We start from the raw sequence: 6,483 nt of genomic DNA, 5'->3' as shown, positions 1-6,483 counted from the left end.
TAAACGTGTATTTACAATTCGTTAGAATATCAAGAAGGCTAAATGAAGACGGAATTTATATACTTCCTTAAAGATAAGGAATCAGAATTTCAATTGTTTACGTATTAAAGTATTAAAAGTTTTTAGAAATATATTTAAGTAAGTATTGTATCAATACCAAATATGAACAGTTTCACAAAAGAAAGTTAATATTAAAAGAAAGTTAATATTAAAACTTTAGAAATAAAAAAAAAATCGTTCCAGTGTTGTGTATCTTTGTTCTTTGACGGGTGCAATTTCACACACTTTAACGTACACATATAATTCTATAACCGGAGTTTTTGTTTCGGCTGCGTTCCCTGTCATTTTTTGTTGCACAAGATTCCTAAGGAGGATGTTAATGGGGGAAACGAGGGAAATATACTCTAAGTCATGTCAGATTTTTTTTAATTAATAAAGTGTGGTGAGGTGTGTATTGTTTCATCATGTATATTATTAGTAACATTAAGTTTCTTGAACATTCCAGAGTGGTCAACATGTTCGGTCATTTTTTCTAGAACATTCTTGAACTTTGTATATGTCCATAACTTTCCAGTAATATCATGGACTTACAACTTCTAGAATTTTCTAGATTTATAGTACTGTATAAATACCCTGTCAATTCGATGCATAAACAATACTTTGTCGTATAAGCACCATTGAGGTACAACTGGGATATAATTACACTGGACATTGTGTGCAGCAACGGACACTCTGATGTATGTATTTTTAGATTCTTGCTATGTTTGTACTAAATGATTTGAATGTATTAATGTTAATAAATTACTGTTAAGTTTAAATTGTGTGATTGATCTTTGCTGGCATTTAGGGTTATTCTGACCCATAACAGAATTGGGGGCTCGTCCGGGATAAAGAATTTCTTGCACTTTTGCAGTTTATTGTCAGAATTTTGTTAATTGAACCGTTAAATTTGATTATAAGCCAGCAGAAATCAACATGGTGTTTTCGGTCACAGACTTTCTTAGTTCACCAAGTGTTCAGGTTTTTGATACGTTAAAAAAGGATGACTTGATCGCATTAGGTTTGCATCTTGGGTTAGATGTTAAATCCTCTCAGAAAAAGCAAGACATTAGAATTAAGGTTGCAAACAAACTAGTAGAAGAAAACATCTTTGAAAAATACAATCTTCCGGAATATACAGTTAAATCAGAGTTAGGCTCTTATAAAATGGCAGAATATCAGTTTCAAGTAGAGTTAGAGAAAATGCGATTTGAAAGAGAAAAATTAGAAAGAGAAGATCGAGAAAGAGAAAGAGAAGAACGAGAGCGTGAACGAAAATTTGAATTAGACAAATTAGAAAGACAAGAGCGAGAAAGAGAGCGTGAAATGAACTTTGAATTAGAGAAATTAAAATTACAGCACCAACCAGAACCGTCAATTGTCAAAACTGAATTTGACGCAGCAAAAAATATCAGATTAGTTCCAAAATTTCAAGAAAAATCTGTAGACAAATATTTTCCCCAATTCGAAAAGGTCGCAGAGAATCTTAAATGGCCACGAAATGTTTGGTTAAGGATGTTACAAAGTGTACTGGTTGGCAAAGCAGCTGAGGTATACTCTGCACTAGGGGTAGTTGAGAGTTTAGACTAAGAGAAGGTCAAAGCAGCAATATTAAAAGCATATGAATTAGTACCTGAAGCGTATAGACAAAAGTTCAGAAAGTATAGAAAGTTTGATAATCAAACATTTGTTGAATTTTCACGAGAGAAAGAAGATTTATTCGATCACTGGTTTAGATCTAAGAAACTTGATAAAACTTTTGCTAATTTGCGCCAAGTCATCCTGGTAGAAGAGTTTAAGGAATGTGTTCCTCAAGATTTGAAAACACATCTAGAAGATAAGAATGTAAAAACTCTTGAAGAGGCAGCAGTCATATCTGATACTTATGCTCTGTCTCATAAAAAGAATTTTGTTTCAAGATCTCAGTCTAGCAATAATTCTACAAATTCAGACACATATAAAAAGAGTGGTTCAGGGTCTCAGTCTTCCACAATTTCCCAGTCTCCATCCCAAGGTAGTTTTAAGTCCGGTTCAGGACGTTTTGAAGGATCATCTGGAATAGGGTCGCTTCCTACGTGTAGTTATTGTAAGAAAAAAGGTCATCTGATCAGTGAATGCTTTAAACTTAAGAGAAAAAATGAATTTGATAAAACTCAACCACACGCTTGTGCGGCAGTTAGAGGTGATAGAGAAGCCTTAGTTTCGATTTGTTCTGACACTCCTGATGTCCAGGGTTCACAGTCCAGTTCTATTGATTCTATGGAGGATTATAAGCCCTTTATGTCTCAGGGATTTGTTTCACTCGGTGACTCTAGCGAAATTAAACCTGTCCAGATTTTGAGAGATACTGGTGCTGCACAGACGTTATTGTTAGAGGGCGTGCTTCCTTTGTCTGAGCAGACTTCTACTGGTGTGTCAGTTTTATTACAGGGTGTGGAGCTAGGCGTCATTGATGTTCCCCTGCATAGAATTTGTTTGAAGTCAGATTTAGTTTCTGGACCTGTTACTCTAGGAGTTCGACCTACTCTTCCCGTTCCAGGCATTTCCTTGCTGCTTGGCAACGATTTAGCTGGTGGAAAAGTTGTACCAGATCCTATAGTTTGTGAGAAAATCACTTCAGATGTCATGTGTAATGATGAAGATGATGACATATATCCAGCCTGTGCTGTTACAAGAGCAATGGCAAAAAGACGAGAAATGGAGGCAGACCATACTCAAGCCTTTGACAGTGCAAATTCTTCTACTGATATTGATTTGAATGACACTTTCTTATCTGACCTTGATGGCACTCAAACAAGCATGGAACCACACAATATCAAGAAGTCGGTGACGAATGAACCTTTATCAAAATTTAGTGGTGATGAAGATGAGTTAAATCTACCAGAAAGCCAAGGCAAGGATATCATAAGCCGAGAGCAGTTACTTTTAGCACAACATAAAGACCCAGATATCATTCAACTTAGTAAGAGGGCACTTCCACCAGAAGAGACCATAAAAGTTGGAGAATGTTTCTATATGAAAGATGGCATCCTTATGCTTATCCTTATATCCTTATGACCACCTGACGCTTCCCCAGATGAAGTGTGGCGTGTTGTTCACCAAATAGTGGTACCAGCTGCTTATCGTCAAGATGTAGTGAGTTGAGCTCATGATACACGTATGTCAGGTCATTTAGGTGTCAATAAGACATATTAGGATTTTGAGTCATTTTTATTGGCCTAAACTAAGAAAGGATGTTTCGAAGTTTTGCAAGTCATGTCATGTTTGTCAGATGGTAGGTAAACCGAATCAGAAGATACCATCCGCCCCTCTCCAACCAATTCCAGCTTTTGAAGAACCGTTTAGTCGAGTGTTGGTGGATTGTGTAGGACCTTTGCCTAGGACTAGATCTGGGAACCAGTATTTACTTACCATTACGTGTACATCCACTCGATTTCCTGAAGCCATACCTCTTAGGAATATAAAGGCAAAGAGCATAGTTAAGGCCCTAACCAAGTTTTTCAGTTTTGTAGGAGCACCCAAGGCAATTCAGTCGGATCAAGGCTCAAATTCTATGTCGGGGTTGTTCCAGCAAGTCATGCATGAGTTGGGTATAAGGCAATATAGATCAACTGCTTATCATCCTGAGTCCCAGGGGGAGCTAGAACGTTTTCACCAGACCTTAAAAACAATGCTGAAGACCTATTGTTATCAGTATGAGAAAGACTGGGATGAAGGGGTTCATCTTGTGCTATTTGCTGCACGAGAAGCAGTCCAGGAGTCTCTTGGGTTCAGTCCTTTTGAATTGGTGTTTGATCATACAGTTAGAGGACCTTTGAAATTGTTGAAGGAAAAGTGGCTGACTGAGACTAGTGATCTTAAGCTTTTAGATTATGTGTCTGATTTCAAAGAAAAACTTTACAATGCTTGTAAATTAGCACAAGAAAATTTGAAGAGTTCTCAGATGAAAATGAAAATGTGGTATGACAAAGATGCCAGAAATAGGGTGTTTAAGCCAGGTGATAAGGTTCTTGTATTTTTACCTATTCCTGGTCATCCTTTACAGGCCAGATATTACGGCCCTTATGAAATTGAAAGCAAGATTAGTGATGTAAACTATGTAGTTAAGACACCAGGTCGACGTAAAGAGAAACGGGTTTGTCACATAAACATGTTGAAAGAGTATTTTGAAAGGTGTGACCGAAATTCTGTAAAACCAGTTTCCACTTTAGCCGATGCTAAGACTGTTCAAAATTGTATTGAAAGTGATACGAGTGTAGAAATGAATGAGAAAGATTGTAATCAGAGTGTCCGTTTGAAAAACTCAGAAGTTTTGGCTAATTTGGATGCTAAACTTGGACATTTGAACATTCACCAAAAAGAACAAGTTAAAAACTTGACGAGTGAGTATCATCAAATCTTTTCGGATGTTCCAAAGAAAACTAATGCAGCTTGTCATGATGTCATAGTGGGTGACGCTCTGCCTATCAAACAACATCCATACCGTCTTAATCCAATAAAATTGCAGTACCTAAGAAGGGAAGTGCAGTACATGTTGGACAATGACATTGTCGAACCTAGTAAAAGTAACTGGAGCTCACCATGTATTCTTGTACCAAAACAGGACGGTACCTACCGATTATGTACAGACTTTAGAAAGGTGAATTCTGTTACCAAAACTGATTCATATCCAATACCTAGAATCGATGACTGTATTGACAACATTGGAAACGCGAAATTTGTCAGTAAATTTGACCTGTTGAAAGGCTACTGGCAAGTGCCGTTAACAGAAAGAGCAAAAGAAATATCTGCTTTTGCTACACCAGATGGACTTTACCAGTATAAAGTAATGCCTTTTGGCATGAAAAACGCACCAGCTACATTCCAAAGGATGATTCACTCCATTCTCCAAGACCTTGAGGGATGCGAGGCCTACATTGATGATGTCATCATATACAGTGACACATGGGACGAACATCTCCGAATCATGCGTGCTTTATTTGAGATTTTAGCTAAAGCAAACTTAACTGTGAACCTTGAGAAGAGCGAATTTTGTCATGCTTATGTAGAGTATTTAGGTCATAAAGTAGGTCAAGGTTATGTTACACCCATTATGGCTAAAGTGGAAGCTATTGCAAAGTTCCCGATTCCTACAAACAAGAAAGAGTTAATGAGGTTTTTGGACATGGCTGGGTTTTACAGAAAATTTTGTCCAAATTTTTCCTCAGTAGTTAGTCCACTTACAAATCTTTTACAAAAGAGGGTTAACTTTGAATGGACAAAGGACTGTGAAAAATCGTTTCATAAAATCAAATCTGTCCTTATGAGCAATCCAGTTCTGTCAACTCCAGATTTTTCTAAGCAGTTCAAGTTTACTGTTGATGCTAGTGATCTTGGAATCGGGCCAGCTTTGTTTCAAGAACATAGTGATAAGGTAGATAGAGTTGTTTCTTATTTTTCAAAGAAACTTACAAAATGTCAACAAAAGTATTCCACCATTGAAAAGGAATGCCTTGCTTTGTTGTTAGCCTTACAGCATTTTGATGTTTATCTGAATGTTACTTTGCATCCAATTCTTGTATATACAGATCACAACCCCCTGACATTTTTGCATAAATTGTCAAACAAGAATCAAAGACTGACTAGATGGAGTTTGTTGTTACAAGAATACAACATAACAATTAAGCATATCAAACGCAAAGACAATGTTATTGCAGATGCCTTGTCCAGAGTATCGTGAACATATACGATTTTGTATTAATTTTGTATTAATATTATTTCATTGACATTCAAACTTTTTAAGGGGGGAAGTGTTGTGAGGTGTGTATTGTTTCATCATGTATATTATTAGTAACATTAAGTTTCTTGAACATTCCAGAGTGGTCAACATGTTCGGTCATTTTTTCTAGAACATTCTTGAACTTTGTATATGTCCATAACTTTCCAGTATATATTACTTACAACTTCTAAATAAATTATTGTTAATTCGATGCAGAGAGAATTGTGTTATTGAGGTATTACTGGGATATAATTTCACTGGGACATTGTGTGCAGCAACGGACACTAACATGTATGAATTTTTAACTAAGTTTGTACTTTATGTTTCATATACATTTGAATTAATGTAAATAAATTATTGTTAAGTTTAAATTGTGTGATTGATCTTTGCTCATTTAGGGTTATTCTGACCAAATTAAAACTTGCGAAATGAGGAAGAAGAAAAGACCGCTGATATTTAAGGAATTATTGTTTAATTTTTTCATGACGTGATCAATCGAGTGTATAAAATTATGACGCAAGCCAATCGATTGATCAGTTACATGCTCTTGATTCTGCAAATTCACGTGCAGCTAGTACCGCCTCTGTCTCTATCTGTCACGACCCGCACTGAATTTTTTTCACCACGCCTATCGATGAACCTCTAGATTTATGTAAAAATATAGTATGATTAGTCTTTGTAATTTC

Source organism: Saccostrea cucullata, unplaced genomic scaffold (genome assembly GCF_032062105.1).
Source record: "Saccostrea cucullata isolate Sc308-1 unplaced genomic scaffold, CSIRO_AGI_Scuc_v1 ctg8849, whole genome shotgun sequence".
In the NCBI taxonomy this organism is placed as follows: Eukaryota; Metazoa; Mollusca; class Bivalvia; order Ostreida; family Ostreidae; genus Saccostrea; species Saccostrea cuccullata.
Note: the sequence above shows the minus strand (reverse complement) of the source record.